The sequence below is a fragment of the Rissa tridactyla genome, chromosome 1 (genome assembly GCF_028500815.1).
Source record: "Rissa tridactyla isolate bRisTri1 chromosome 1, bRisTri1.patW.cur.20221130, whole genome shotgun sequence".
In the NCBI taxonomy this organism is placed as follows: domain Eukaryota; kingdom Metazoa; phylum Chordata; class Aves; order Charadriiformes; family Laridae; genus Rissa; species Rissa tridactyla.
The window spans coordinates 26487943-26504300 of NC_071466.1; the positions used below are offsets into that span (position 1 = coordinate 26487943).

The 16358-nt window shown below is 47.6% G+C and overlaps 1 long non-coding RNA gene across 1 annotated transcript in view; it reads left to right on the forward strand.

Annotated features, from left to right (window-relative positions):
* The window catches only part of LOC128908118 (uncharacterized), a 53074-nt gene extending 37256 nt beyond the window's left edge, over positions 1-15818 (forward strand). Inside the window, exon 4 of the long non-coding RNA XR_008465871.1 lies at positions 15479-15818. This is a non-coding gene — a long non-coding RNA (uncharacterized LOC128908118). The remainder of the gene's footprint in view (positions 1-15478) is intronic.
* The last annotated feature ends 540 nt before the right edge of the window (positions 15819-16358 follow it).

A 16358-nucleotide genomic window follows, 5' to 3' on the forward strand; every position in this document is an offset into this window, starting at 1 on the left:
CTCCTTGGCAGGCAGGAGCTCCAGAGGATGAGGGGGGCCATGCAGAGCCTTTGTAGGAAAGCAGGTAGGAAAGGGACACACCTTTTACTGAAGAGGTAGAAATAACCTTGTCCCTGCTTGTGTCTTTCTGTGTGGGCCAAGTTCCAGCTGCTTCTCAGGTCTCAGTAGTTCCTGGGAATAACGGGGCTGGCCCCTGCTTCAGTGACTGCCTTTGCTACAAGAAGAACGGGCAAGCCTTTGAGATACCTTCACAATCCTCTGCTGCTAGAGTTGGCCTGGGACCAGGCCAGCACCTGATCTCAGATGAAGTATTTACGATCCTGGAGCCCAGCCACAGGTCCGTGGCTCCACAGAGGCATGAATGGGAACCAGTGCTGCACTGTTTGCCCTCCGCACTCCGGTGAGGAAGCACAAGAGGTGTGAGATGCCATTGTTTACCTCAGTGGTAATTATCAATTGCCACCTCACTGGTTTTTTTTGAGGCAGAAGGTGAAAGATACAGTGTCAACGCTACTGATCTCCTCAGGTTGCCCTAAATCTACGCGTGCTTCCAAGAGATGCAGCACACACCCTTCCTGGGATTTGACTGTAATTACAAACGAACTTTTTGTTCACCATAGTAGGTGCCAACCTTTCTTACGGGCTTTAACTGCTCATGCAGTTGTTCCTAGCAGCCTGGGGTGGCCCCTCCACTCCTCCAGGGCTCACTGCTGTTAGCTTGCTGGCAGTGCTTGTGCCTGCAGATGTCACCGTGCTATGGAGACACGGTTTCTGAAGTAGGGATTGGGTGCAACAGTGGTACAATGATTGCGATCTATGTCACCCCCGTACAGAAAATGTCTCTCTGCCCATCCAAGGCCACTCTGCAGAAGGCAAATGCTCACCTTGCCATATGACAAGGGTACAAACTGCTGTTGTTTTACTCTCCCACTGCCCTGTGGTTTTAACTGGTATGTTAAGCCCTGTATTTCCCACTGGAAATAAACATGCTATTTTCCTATAGGCAGATTGTTTTATTTCTGTGAGACATAAAGCCTGGAGGCAACAGTGGACAAAGTGCTTGCTTTTCCTTTTCCCCTGTGTTTCCCCTCTTCTGTACTTTGTCACTCTGTCTTCCCTCTTCTTAGAAAGGTCTGTCTTTGATCATAAAAATTTATCATCGCCTCTTTTCATACTGCCTGGATTTGAGTAAGAAAGCCATAGACTCCAAAACTCATTGCAAACTCCTTGAGTTGCCCCATTCTTTGTAAAAACATAAAGTGGTGTTAGTGCTTTTCTGTTTAAAAAAAAAAAAAATTTAAAAAAAATCAGAGATTATATTTGGAAAAAGCCACATTGCTTTTAATAGTAGTTGAAACTGTCAGGACCAGCAAATTTCAGGCTTTTTGTTTCGTGCTTAAGTAGGAAATCAGAACATCATAGAATTCTTTGGGTTGGAAGAAGCCTTCAAAGAGCATGTGGTCCACCCCCTCCGCTGTGGGCAGGGATGTCTTTCACTGGATCATCCAACCTGACTTTGAACACTTCCAGGGATGGGGCATCCACAACTTCTCTGGGCAGCCTGTCCCACTGTTGGGGTGCCAGTCAGCATACATCACACACCCAAAATACATCTATTTATCTATTTCTAGTTCACTTAGTTTTGCTGTATGCTGGTCCTTTTCCTCGTGGCCTGTGTGAGGACCCAGTTGCTTCTCTGGGCTCTAGAGCTCTCTCCTAAGGCATGTTTGTCTGAAATTCCTTCTTCTCTCCCAAGGATCTCAGGCAGCTCACGTCTGGTTTGCATCGGAGCTTTTGTGTCTCTGACACAGGTAAGGGTCTCTGTGCCCTGTTCTTTTTGCTGAAAAAAAGCCTGTGATATGTTTTGTTAAATCTTACTCCCATCGTTGGAGAAGGTTCTGTTTTGCCAGATCACCAAACCATCAGCATGGCAATGCCAATTATCCACATGTCCCTAAGTAATTAACTGGATAGGGTTTGGGGTGTGTGGTATTACGAGCAGTCAGTATCATTCTTTGGTTTTCTCGGATCAGTATAGCTTGTTGTTGCTTGTTGAAAATTACTTTCTGCTCTTAACAACCATCTCGCTTCTCAAAAGTCTTCTTTTTCCTTAGCGATACCAGCAGGAAACACATTTGTGATGGCAGAGATAGATATATATGAATAATAGACCTTCAGTTTTCCAAATTTCAACTTAAATGTTGTCTGCTTTTTACATTTAGACAAAAAATTATCTAAAATATTTTGAGAAGGTCTGTCATTTTCTGAGAAACTCTGTTAAAAAATAATTTTCCTTTCCTCCCTTTTCTCTCTGCCAGTATTCTCTGCCAGGGGGACACATACGTGTCTGTTTTCTCCTTAGCCTGCAAGGCCTATGGGCCAGGGATTGCCCTTATACTTGTACAGCTACTGAGGGCAGAAGGCTGAACCTCTTCACAAAAGCCAGTTCAGCTGATTTCATTCTCCCAAAGCAACATCCACTCACAAAAAGAGAAAGGGGTGTTTTTGCCGCTCTCGGATCTCTCCTGTTTCCCCATGAAAAGTCACGCAGACTTCTAAGCGAGCGAAGGCAGAAGGATCGAAGATGCTCCTCGGTTGCCGTCACGATTAACCTGAGGCTGTTGGCCAGGGCTGCATTTCACGAGCCCAAAGCTTTGCCGTGCAGGAGGCTTTAGCTGCAGTGAAGGGTGCTGCTTTAGAGACGAGCTTCCAGACTCTAAACAGCAAGTCTGTTGCAATAACTCTGTTGATCAAATAAAATTTCTGTTCACAGCGCAGAGCCAAAAACAGTTTTTGATTGCAGCCTTGAGGGGTATTTCTTGGCTCATGGTCGACGTTTTAAGCAATGTGTAGCTCTACAAGTCATTACCAATGTTTGAAATCTCTTCCTTCTTATTATTATCCTCGGAGATGTGGAATGAAGACTATTTACCTTCCCCTCATAGTTCATTATGATTATTAAGCCATAGAAATGAGGACATGTGCATAAGAGTTGGATATAGCAGGCCTGTTCTGGCTGTGTCAACATTATTTCCCAAAGAAGAGAGTATATTCAGAAATATGGCCAAGTTTTCCTTTTTTCTTCTCCTAACTGTATTTGTGTACAAAGATTTCAAGATTTCACAATGCCACCTTAAATATGCACGGTTTGTTGAAGTGGTAATACAAGGTGTCTCATTGCCAAGACAGTGCCAAGACAGTACCAAGACACTTAAAGAAGTCTCTTTATTAATAAACTGTTGCTTTGTACCTACAGATTCCAGTGTCTGGTCTCACCTCTGCTTGCTGTCTCAGCTACCTTCCCCTCCTCACTGGATTTAGAGCTATTTTAGCTTTTTCACCTGCCTCCCGTGGGCCCTACTGGCTCCTTTAAAATGGATCCTCGGGCCATCTCTGTGAAATAAGGAGCCACCGAGGCCACAGCGTAGATGGGCTGGTGTAAGCGCTCGTTGATGTGTCCACGTTGTACCCACAGCGGCCGTTTCCCAGTGGGCATGGCCACGAGCTGGTATCTCCACGTGCTGTTGTGTGGTGCCATGGAAAGGTGGTGATGAGGGTAGGTGGGAAGGGGAGTAGATTTGCACTGACACCGGGTTATGTGGCAGCGAAAAAGCAAAACTTGTTCAGCCGACCTGGCTACACTGATCCTGGCCCTGGGAGCAGCTCAGGCTCTGCAGGCCACCTTCACTTCGTGCGGTATAGGTACATCCTGAAGTCCTCCGTGGCTTTCTAGCTACATGGTTGTGCCCCGTTTTCAAAACGCTCATTTACTTGAGACTTCCACACACTTACAGTGACATTCAGGCTCCTCTGTGCCTAAATCTCTTTGGAAAATGCGAATCACCAGAAGGAGTGGCGAGTTTCTTGTCACATCTAGGATCTGCAAGCATTAGTTTTTTTAGCCCCACTTTCAGAGGATGGGGAGATGGCGGTGGCAAAACTGCTGCTGTCGATGGCAGTGGGAACAGCGAGCTCAAGCTGGAATGGGTATGGAGCCTGAACTGTCCTCTCCTTCCCACAGCCTTTTAGATTTAAGCTTGGCAGGTCACTGGAGGAGCATCACCACCTGATACGTTTGTTCTCTAGATGGAGAGGGCTGAAATTTCTTAGGCTATTTATCTGTCTCATTTCAGAAGTACTACATCCACCTTTAAATATAAACGAGATGTCTGCATAGCCCATGTGCACTTTCACGCTGTGCAGTTTTTCTCCTGAAAAGCAAGATTTTGCCTGCTCTGAAGAAAGTGCTTTTTCGCTCGACACATCAATTTGCACCTTCTCCCCATTGTACATATCCTTTATCCTCTGCTTCCAGGTCACTGTGACACTACACTGGGCTCTGCAGGAGCAGGGACTGTCTCATGACTTGTTCATGTAGCACCTACAAAAATGAGGTTTTAATCTTACGCACGCATCCCTAGTATATAATATGCAATAAATTGGCATAGTGAAAATGGATAAACTGGGAACGCAGCTCATTGTGGAATTAGTACCTAATATGGGAATAATTCCTGACGCCTCAGGGTTCCAGTGCTCCTTTCTGCTTTGCTCTGAGCATTCAAAAGCATGCTCACCGCAAGATGGTTTTTGTTAGGAATGATGACATTTGCTTAATTAAATTTCAAAAATATCTAAGTGGCAGCCCTACTGGGCCAGAGTCAAGAACTTTTCTTGTTTTCTGGTGCTTAGACAATGTTGTTGGGTGGTGGCTAGTGAGTTTTCAGTTCATACATTTAACATCACCTTGCTGACGGCAAATACAATTTAACTCTTCACTCTAGAAGCCTTATCAATATGAATCTACCATTATATCCTAGTTACACTATGTGAGCAAAAGAGAAAGCAACATTAATGACTAATTCTTTAGAAATATGGATGGCTTTTATTAATAATATAACCAGGGATTTTGTCACAGGGATTCTACTAACTTGTTTAATATTGAAGTATTATTGTCACTGCCACGGTCCCCAAAAGCCAATACTCATAACCAGGATCATGCTTCATTGAACTCTGAACAAGGAACAAAACACACATGCTCCAAAGGAGTTCATTGTAAGAAGTAATGGACCAATATGAGCAGGACAGTGGCACCTGGAGCAGGTAGAGCCAAATGTAACATCTGCACATTCACTTGGGCTTTCTCCCAGTAGCATTTGCATTCTGACCTATCCACTACTTTAGAAAACTATACCCAAGATCTTCTCCATAGATAGGTCAGGACTGAGTTGTCTTTTAAGTAGTAGCGGATGTTCAGTTATCAGTAAGACCATGTAAAGCTGTGTGTACGTGTGAAATGTTGTCATTTCCCAGCAGTTGGTACTCCTCCAGCTCCAGAGCATGCACACAACCCGGTACGTGTAGCAGCTTCCCCCAGCCTTCGTTCTGGTGGTACATGCAGGTGGGCTTTCTAATTGCAGCACATTCCAGCGATGTGCTGTATTTGGTGCTACTGCAGCAAATTTAGTGCTAGTGCAGTTCCCCTGAGGGAATTGTAGTTGCTCCATGTCATCTTTCAGTGATGCCATCTTTGCCATCCCTTTTGTCTCCATTCAGTCTGTTTTAATTCACAGAATCACAGAATGGTTTGGGTTGGAAGGGACCTTAAAGATCATCTAGTTCCAACCCCCTGCCATGGGCAGGGACACCTCCCACTAGACCAGGTTGCTCAAAGCCCCATCCAGCCTGGCTTTGAACACTTCCAGGGATGGGGCATCCACAGCTTCCCTGGGCAACCTGTTCCAGTGTCTCACCACCCTCACAGTAAAGAATTTCTTCCTAATATCCAATCTAAATCTCCCCTCTTTCAGTTTGAAGCCGTTACCCCATGTCCTATCACTACACTCCCTGATAAAGAGTCTCTCCCCATCCTTCCTGCAGGCCCCCTTCAGATACTGGAGGCTGCTATAAGGTCTCCCTGGAGCCTTCTCTTCTCCAGGCTGAACAGCCCCAACTCTCTCAGCCTGTCCTCATAGGAGAGGTGCTCCGGCCCTCTCATCATCTTCGTGGCCCTCCTTTGGACCCGCTCCAACAGGTCCATGTCCTTCTTCTGCTGGGGTCTCCAGAGCTGCACGCAGTAGGATCATCATAGCTACTACAATACACTGCTGCAAAGAGCTCCCCAGGATGACTGGCCCTGGGATGGTGGGCAGAGGTTGTGGGGCTGCTGTCTGCCAGGTGAGGAGGAAACATGCAGCTGCCAGGAGCAAGTCATCGTGAGCTGAATACAGTTTGGGGTGAGAAGGCTCGCACAGGCACCCAGTCTGCCGGCATGCTCTTGGGTGGAGGGAAGCCCTGAGGCAGCACTTTTGTGCCGTGTCTTCACTTTGAGGTTTGGATGTGGCCTTGGGGCATCTCAGAGCCCCGGAGGACATCAAGGGCGCTACTGGTGTGAATTCAATGTATGTGCTGTCAATTCAATATGTAATTCTGAAGGCAAAAGTAAAGCTTTTGGTCAAGGAAACAGCAATTAGTGGGGAAGTGCTTAAAACTGGAGAGAACGGACAGACAGAACAAGTAACCCAGATGCATCCAACTGGACAAAACAAGTTGTGCATAAACAGTCTCTAAAACAGTTTATGAAGTCCAAAAGAAAGAGAAAATGCAAAAGATTTTTTTTTCTGCCTGAAAGCAGAGGACACAGACACTAGTTCTTTGTCCCTTCCACCAGCGTTGGGCAGCTTGCTGCTGGTGGTGACATGGTTTGTGCCTGGGGTGCTTTGGAGTGTGGGGCTCCCCGTATTCTACAAGCACTTCCATTAGTCATCTCGCCATTTCTGCGGTCTCTGCCAGCTGCATCAGCAGAAGCATAACCAAACACAGGCACCCACTCATTTGACTTCTTTCTCTTCTGCTCTTTTCCCTGTATCAAGAGCATCAAATCCTCCACTGCCCTGAAGCAATCAGTCATTAACAACAACCCTGCTACTGCCAGGGTGCTTCTCAAGCCATTGCAGTCAAGGATACTTCTGGGAAAGGCAGAAAACAAATTTGATTTTCAGTTGCTGCAAAAAGGGATGAATAACCATTTAAAACCCCTGTTTTTATTTTTACCCACTGCCCACCCAGGGCAGCACTGTAGCACCGCAGCGCTGCAGAGGGATGGCTTGTCAGAAGCTCTAGCCACTGCTGTCATGAGGAGTTTACTCTGCAAATAGGCTTGCTTTTCTCCAGAGGGGGGAACGTGGCAGGGGACATCCAGAGGATGCAAGGGGCTGGCAAACATTACAAAGATTGGAGCGTGGAGTTGCTAATCTCTGGCTAGAGAGGGCAATTGCTTCAAACAGCCAGAGGATGCCTCGTGGTTCTTCTGTTAGCAGAAAAGGAGCCTGCTCAAGTGCCTGTGGAGTGGTGTGCATGGATATGCCATGGTGGAAGCAGTAATTAAGTCCCTGTAGCCAGGAACCTCAAGCTGCTGCAAGAAGACATGGTCTGGGTTGGTTGAGGACAAGCAGCAATCCCTGCAGCAATTGCCTCCTGCCCTGGCGTATCTCTTCTTCTACCGTTTACCGCTGAGTAAAGCAACTGGACTGTCAGCGCTCATGGCTACACCCTGTTCACAGGACCACAAGCCACGTTTTCCAGGCGGAGGGTGGGCTGATGAGAGCACAACACGCTGCTGCTGGATGGGGCGGGGGGGGGAGGCAACGTGGAGGAGGGGCTTGGATTTCTTAACCTTTTTGGAAGCTGCCGGATTACTAAACCAGCAAAGGAAACCTTGCCTGCTTTTTTACCCCGCTATGTATGGATAACGGCACCTATTTTAAACTACCCTCCTTAGAAAGGTAGGGGAGTATGCCAAGAAAAGAACACGTGGTGGAAGCGCAGGAGGCGAAGCACTCAGCAGAGCTGCTTTGCCTTTCCTCGCTGCCCCAGATTCACTAGAACCAGCCTCAGCTTTGGTTTCCCAGATTTCAAAGGCAGCTTTTCTGAGCTCCCCAGTTTCCCAAGGCAGGTGTAGAGCCATCAGCCTTCTTCATTCTTCTCAGTTGTGTCCCAGTGTCGTCCTCAGCGTGGAGCTCAGAGATGCTATTTTGGGGATCCCATGACACAGCTTGCAAGGAGTCCATAATGAGGATGGGGTGGATGGTTGCCCCCAACCTCTGGTAGCACATTTCTTCCTACAGGAGGAACAGAAGATGTTGGAGAATCTTTGTGGCATAGAACAATATAGTGATACAATTGTGAGAGGTCCTTTGCTTGACTTGGTGCTGCTTTTCACCCAGCTCGTACACTTCAGCTTCTGTTACAGTCTAGTCCTCGCAGAGCTGGTCATACAGTCAGTTCTCTCCTTGAGGTTAAGAGGTGTTCTTACTCTAAGCAGATGCACGAGACTTCAGCTTGTGCACGTGCACATCTCCTGTGTGACTATGTTTGTCTTCCTGGAGCCCAGACTGACCTGGTGGAGTTCAAAATTGTGGTCATCGTGGCCCCACACAAGGTGTGGGATCGCTCTGAGAACTGATACTGACCCAAACGGGAGGGACTGTGCAGTCCTGGGTGACTGAGAGCTTGCATCTCCCAAGGACATGGGCTTCCCATGTCCCATCTCCCAAGGACATGGGTTCACAGCCAAGAAAAATCTTGTGCTTGCATTTAGTTTTTTGTGAAGCCAGATATTTGAGCCAATTTCTGTTTCTAGAGCTTTCTGTCATAGACCACAGCTGAATGCGTGAGCAGAAGAAAGAAGGTTTCCAAACCAATTTTCTGAAATGTTTTCTCAACGCTGTTTCAGGACTTTCAGGCTGCAGTACCAGATCCTTAGCTAGCATAAAAAGACACGGATCCACGGAGCTGAACAGCCTTCGGCTCCTTCACTAGGAAAAGCACAGAAACACAGAAATGTTGGTTGGGAGGAGCTTCTGAAGGCTTGTGTAAGCTCCCGCCTAACACAGTACTATTGCACTAAGTCAGGTCAGCCTTGGCGTTGTCTAGCCAAGTCTTGAAAGCCTCCAAGGATGGAGAGTCCCCCTGTCTGGGAGATGTTTTCCCTAATGTCCATTCGCATCTTCCAGGCTCCAGCCTGGGCTTGTTGCCCCTCATTTTTTCATCTGCTGCTTGCAGGAGGTGTTGGACTCCATCGCTCATGTAACTTGCATCGAGGGAGGCGTCATTTCCAATAGGCTCCTGTTAGATCACCCCTCCGCCTCCTCGTCTCCTCAACCTCTGCTCATAGCATGTGTGCTCTGCCCTGACCATCTCAATATCCCTCTTGCTGGGCCTGCCTTCACCCAGGGGTCCAAAGCGACATGGTATGTCACTGGCAGCCTCCAGGGAATAACAGCTTCCTTTGCCCTGCCAGCTACATGCCTCCTCCTGCAGCCCACCAGGCGCTTTGTCCCGTTGACGATGCCAGCACACGCTGGGCTCAAACAAGGTGTGACCTGTAATTTGTAGAAACGTGAATAGGAGCAGAGGTTTCATGCACTGCACTGGAGATAGTACAGTGAGCAAGCAGTTTCAAAATCCAATTTCATAGACACAGAGATTACATTAATCTCTTTTAATAGCTAAACAATTCAGTTTTCAAGATAGGACAAAGCATCGGATATTCTTGACAAAACTGGTGCTTCAAAGCTGCCTACATCAGATTTAAAATCCTAACTCCTAAGCTCCTAACGATAGAACCGATTGTATCTTTTCAGACAGTAGCGCTGCAAAACTTGTGTTTAATCTTCTCTTTTTATAACATGCTGTAGCTGCCTGGGCTTGCCTGTTGGGAAGCAAATGCAGATTGACTTTGCCTTCAAATACCGTATGAGGAAACTCACTCAGCCCTCACCAACTGATCTCGGGGGCCTGTGGAATGATAAAAGCTCGAGTTATCAAAGTATCTGTAAACTGCCTTCTGATTTCTAGCTGGAGCACCTCCCTGAATCTGGACCCTTTGATTTAAGGTGGCTGCTTTCTTTCACCATGTCTCAACAGGCAGAAAAGGGCATAGCTTTAATTCCTGTTGGCTCAGTTGCATTAGCTCAACATGACTGAAGAGCCCTCTTCACCTCCAGAAACACAGAACTGAATGCAGATCTGCATTAGAAACTTCTGCCCGTGTAGTAAGGGCCTTGTAATATACAGGTACGTTTCCATACCACCAAAAATATCGGTGTAAAAGTGCTTTTCTTATTGACGCTGTTTTGCTTGGAGAACCAAAATTAGCTCTGCTGGGGAAAGCACTATTTATTGGTCTAGACTGCATGTTTTCAGAGAATTTGCAGGTTTTGTGGTCTAGGCGTATCCATTTTGGGCTGATTTTTAGTGTTTGTGTTGTGATTTAGGGCTCTGACAAATGAGCTCTAGCAAATGACGGTGAGGTGACTGAAGAGGTGACCCACCCAGCTGTTTATTACTGCTCCCCTGGCAAAGATTACTGTCCCTGCAGCAGAGTTGGCAGAAGGCAACATATGTCCAGGGCAGAGCTGCTCCAAATGGCATTTCAGTTGAAATCTCCAAGGAGGTGCGATTAGACTAGACAGAAGACTGTCAACTAGAGATACTGAGATGTTGTCTATAATGGTTTATGCCCGTCGAGACTAGCACTGTTTCCATGCCTGATGTCCTTAACGGCTTCTGCCCCATGTTTCTGTCCCCTCTTTGTACCAGAACTGGCAGTCATCTGATCCCAATAGGAGATAATTCAGGGACTTCAACCAGCCAAATGATCTCCTCATTCACCTAGGAGGAGTGTGGGGGACTAAAACACCGCCAGCTTCTATCGGCTTAATCATAGAATCACAGAATGGTTTGGTTTGGAAAGGACCTTAAAGATATCACCTAGTTCCAACCCCCCTGCCATGGGCAGGGACACCTCCCACTAGACCAGGCTGCTCAAAGCCCCATCCAGCCTGGCCTTGAACACTTCCAGGGATGGGGCATCCACAACTTCTCTGGGCAACCTGTTCCAGTGCCTCACCACCCTCATAGTGAAAATTTTTTTCCTGATATCTAATCTAAATATCCCCACTTTCAGTTTAAAAATGTTACCCCTCGTGATATCACTACAGCCCCTGATAAAGAGTCCCACCCCACCTTTCCTGTAGGCCCCCTTTAGGTACTGGAAGGCTGCTATAAGGTCTCCCCAGAGCCTTCTCTTCTCCATGATACCTCTTTTGGACAATCATACAAGTGTCCTGGTGTCTCAGCTCCACTCTAGCCGTTGGTGGTGGGGTGGTATGAAGCAACAGCAGGTGATAATGTCCTCATCTGCTCATCTGTTTTCCAATCAAATGGTAATCTGAGGCCAGAGGCTCCCCCGATGCTCCTGTATGGCCAACTAGGAAGGCATGTGCTGCCACGGAAGTTGCCCCTTACCCTTCAGCTGTAATCTCCGTTCTGCTCTAGGAGTAACCGCTGCAGTAGGTGGCACTGCTGTCAGAAACGGAGCTGCCGTTAGTGGTTGTCTCCTTCCTCTCCCGACTCGAAGCCGGGGCTAACCAGAGTCTGCCCTTGCACCCTGGTGCCACAGCAAGCAGGAACCACTGCAGGAGCGAGTGTGGGCTGACTCTGATCTGAGCAATATTGCCAGGCTACAACGCACGAGAGTTTTCTTCTCCTTGGCCCGTTAGTAACGCAGAAAAAATCAGTGGGAAAAAGTCTGGGCCTTAAATGTACAGTGAACCTTTCCCCACCCATTACCACCTAACCGATAAGCTACTCCAGGGTGTCTTGTTTATGTTTATGAGTGTTTAATACCTCTTAGCATTTGCGTTTGCCTTGAAGCTACAGGCAGCTATATGCTGTAGTGTGATAAATACTTGTTCCATAAGCACAAACAGATGTTTGAAGATCTGCTTTGAAGCAAATCTTTACCCTCTAGATTGTCTCCCAAGACTCCTCAGGAAGGGTATACGTCGCTATATTCAGAGCAAAGCCTTGAAGGTCAGGGAGAGAGGAGATACATAGGAATATTCAGCAGGAACACATACTCACATCTCTATGGCATGAGTCTTCCACAGCAGCAGTTTGGGCACCAGAGTTTTTATAAACAATTCCTTTGCAGGGTCTCATTCCTATAAAGCCATCCCTGCTGCCTGCAGGTCTTTTAGGCTTGTTTTGACTCACTAGCCAGATTCTTGTCACCCTCAAGAGCTATTGCCTGCACCTATATAATCTCACTAATATCAAAAATCTCAGAATGAGCAGAGATGGTAAAACTGAGTGGTGTGCGTGGATGGCTCTTCCTCACACGTATTGCTTCTCTTGGGTGCTCATAGGGATGGAAAGGCTTCACAAGACAGACACAAGTGGCATTAAATAATTTGATTCTCAGAGTCAAAAACTCAAATCAGAGTCAAAACGTGCAAGATACCCCATGATACTGCGTGCCACATGCAAAGTAATGGGGAAAGTTAAACAGCCTCTGCCTCAGGCAGCTCCCAATTTATGTCAAGATGCAACAGAAAACCTGAGAAGGGAAAGGTAAGGTGGTAGTGGTGAAACCAGCCAGGATTGTGCAGTGATTGCCGTGTGGGAGGTTGCAGCCAGGACTCTCAAATGACTTAAACCACTGTGGTATGGCTTTGGTTTTGTTTCTTCTTTTCTCACGTTTTGGGGGAGAAGAGGGTGTGTCTGGAAGTTCAGGTGCTGGCTTGGGACTCAGATGATCTGCATCCAGGTTTCTGCCTTGCCACCGACGCCCTGGGGTAAGCTGCTCCCATCCTCTCTGCCTTTTGCCCCTCATTCTCCAAGGAAGAGCAGCACTTCCACACCCCCGAGGTGCATGAGATTAATACTTCAAAGCCTGTGAGGCACTCAGGTGTGGTATGGGAGAGAACCATACCAGGCCCTGGAGAGATTCCCTCTGCGTTACCGTTAGACTGTACCCTTGGACAGCAAAGGGAATCCCTCAGAGCACTCGGCGTGTCTGACTTCCAAACGCAAAGTAACATTCAACCTGAGCTACGCAGGGAACTGATGTTCCGCTGTAGATCCCTCTAATTCACTCTGCAGAACACTTTCCCTTCACTCTGCTTCATTTCACCCCTCGCATTTCTTGCTTAAAACATTAAAACTATTCATATGTGGTTTTATATAATTCATTTTCTTTTCCTAGTAAACACTCTTTTGTCTTGCCTAGTTCCACTTCATCTGAAACTGTCCTTCTTCCTCCTCTTCATCCGTGAGCTCGGGTGGGAGCCACTCTAGGGCTCCTACTAGGGATACCTACTAGGATGGTGCAGGCAGGTAAATCCCAGGATTTACAGACCCTTTGGAGCATGGAGCGGCTGGCTGGGGCTGGTCGCAGGGTATACGGCAAGAGCAGGGATTGCGTCCTGGCTCCTGCATCCCACTCGGTGCCCAGCTGAGGCTGAGGTGAGTGGTTATTCCTCCATTCTGTGCCGTGCTCACCGTGTGCAGGGGAGCCTGGCGTGTGCTGAGCAAGGAGCCGGGCAGCAGCATGGCTGTTCGACGGGCTGGACTTCTGAGGAGTGCTGTGGTGAGAAACAGGAGCCTGCTGGGGGACAGCTGTGGAGAGCAAGGGAGAGAGCATGGTGCTGTGGATTCAAGCTTTTAAAGGTGCTGTCTGTGCCCTCTCACTTTTTTTCTTTTGCCTTTGTCCTGGTTTGAGCAACACAGGACTAATTTCTCCTCTAATGCTTGGGAAAAAAGCACTTTTAGAAGACTCCAGTGTCTGAACTTGTGAAAATACTTACTTTATAGCCAGCTATGGTATGTGGGTTTTGAGATCTCAGTGTTTTCGAGCTCACCAGGTGTGGGGATGAGGAGGAGCGAGACCCGGGCACTTGACCCGGGCTGGCCAACAGGGTTATTTCATACTATGAGCATCGCATTTAATAGAAATTAGAAAGTTTGCTGAGGAGTTTTCTCTCTTTTTTGATGGCTGCGATCTTGAGAACTCCTCACCCTGGTGCCGGAGCCCTGAGCCCTTCCCTTCCTCCCGGAGCCGCAGCGCTGGCAGTGTCCCACATTTGCTGTCCCCTGCCGGGAGTGCACAGCTTCCTGCTGATGGAACGGGCTGAGGATAATCCTTGTGTATTTTATACTGGTATTGGGATCAATATTGGTTCTTTAGTATTATTAATGTTAATTATCTAGTCTTATTCCATTAAACCTGTTCATATTCCAACCCTCAGGTTTCCTTGTTTTTCCCCAATTCTCCTTCCTGGGTGGGGAGGGGTCATCGGGTGATAGAATAATTGCCTGAGCAACAATAAATTGTTGTGGGTTCCTCAAACCATAACACCCTTCCTGCAAGAAAGGAGGTCAAGCAGCTACAATACTAGCATGGGACTCAGGAGACTGACTTGGTTTACAGAATCATAGAATCATTTAGGTTGGAAAAGACCCTTGGGATCATCGAGTCCAACCATCAACTCCACTCTACAAAGTTCTCCTTTACACCATATCCCTTAACACCACATCTAAACGAGTCTTAAACACATCCAGGGATGGTGACTCCACCACCTCCCTGGGCAGCCTATTCCAGTGTCTGACCACTCTTTCTGTGAAGAATTTTTTCCTAATGTCCAGCCTAAACCTACCCTGCTGCAGCTTGAACCCATTCCCTCTTGTTCTATTGCTAATTACCTGTGAGAAGAGACCAGCACCAACCTCTCTACAATCGCCTGTCAAGTAGTTGTAGAGAGTGATAAGGTCTCCCCCCAGCCTCCTCTTCCTCAAACTAAACAGTCCCAGCTCCTTCAATCGCTCCTCATAAGATTTATTCTCCAGGCCCTTCACCAGCTTCGTTGCCCTCCTCTGCGCTCGCTGCAGCACCTCGATATCTCTCTCATATTGAGGTGCCCAGAACTGGACACAATACTCAAGGTGTGGCCTCACCAGCGCTGAGTACAGGGGTACAGTCACCTCCCTCCTTCTGCTGGTCACAGAGTTAGTTTTCTTTGGTTTAGATCCCTGAAATGGTGTCCTCAGGGTGGGAGTCAGCAAAGTGCAAAGCACAGGAGTGGGAGCATGGGATCAGAACCAGAGAGGAGCCCATCCACATCTACAGCAAGAAGCTGTTACGAGCTGTAACGTGGAACTGCATCTGCCAGCTGGTGGGGTCATCCTGTGCTCCTGTGCCCTCTTGTTGAGAACAGGACTTTCTTCCCTTGTAGGGATGAAGTTTGGGACAATGAAAGAGTCTAGTAAGGACTATAGCCAGGATCACAAAAATGCCTGGCTAGGAGCCTTGCAGGTGCTTGCTGTACCCTTCTTTACTCAACACCCCCAAAGTGGCCCGAGTGGGAGAAAAAATGCCGTTTTGGGGGACAGCTGACTCCTATGCCTTCCCATGAGGGTTATGCTGCGGATGTCAGTGCTGTAGGTAACAAATCTTGTCAGAGATGGTGGACCCTGCAAGTCATTTACAGCAGATTTTCTTGAGGTAGTGATGGAATCCACGGTGTTTTGTTTTCCCCAGCAGAAAGAAAACAGTGCAACTCTTGCCTTGCATTTGGAGATGAAGCATTATCAAGGACAGAAAAGAAGATGCATCTCTTTTTTTTTTAATCTTCTGCAGGTACAAGCAGAGTTTTTCTGGTGTAAATGGAGAGGCACAGGGCTCTGTGGGAGTGATGCGCTTCTAGGAATTTATTTCACCTGGCTGTGAGTGGCTCAGCAAAATAAGATGGGAAGAAAGAAACAGGCCCAAACCTTCAAATAACTGTGGAAGACTGAAAGAACCCAGTGAATGAGTCCTCACAGGAGAATGGAAACCTTTCCGAGGGAGCTGATATACCTACCGCCAGTGCTAAGCATTTTGTGTTTTGTTTTTTAAAGAAAAGCCAAGTTACACTAGGACGTATCACCTGCCCAATTTTAAGTTGAAGCAAATAAATAGTCTCGGGTTTTGCCTTCAATTTCCTGTCCAGTGCCAGTTTTTCTGGGCCCAACGTGGGTCTTTTGTGAAATGCTCTGACAATTTTGGGGCCGGGAAGGCAGCTCCCCGGCCCTGTTGCCTCTACGGCGGCTGATGAAACACAGAAGAGCTCCCGGCAGCCATCGAGCCCGCATCCCGACAGATTGCCTCTCCTTTTTTGCCCTTGCCGGCTGCTCTCAGCGCAGGGTTGCCTGCAAGGATACTTGTTCAGTGTCGCCTTTCAGGGAGGGAGTGTGTCCAGTTCCCTTTTAGAAAAGGCAATTTTTCAAATTGTCCTTGTTTGAAAGAAAATACTGTGTTCGGCAGCAGTGAAAACAGAGGGCTAAGCGCTTTCTGGCGCGTGCTGCGCTGATGTGATGAGGCTGGGCCTTGAGCCCACCAAGTTTTGCTCATTTCTGTACCACGTAGCGGTAATTCAGCATGTACGGTATTTTTACTTTACCCTAGAGCTTCCTCACAGGACCCTGCCAGTAATTTGATCCTGCTTTGATAAATCATCACGGAGACACAACATGGAACT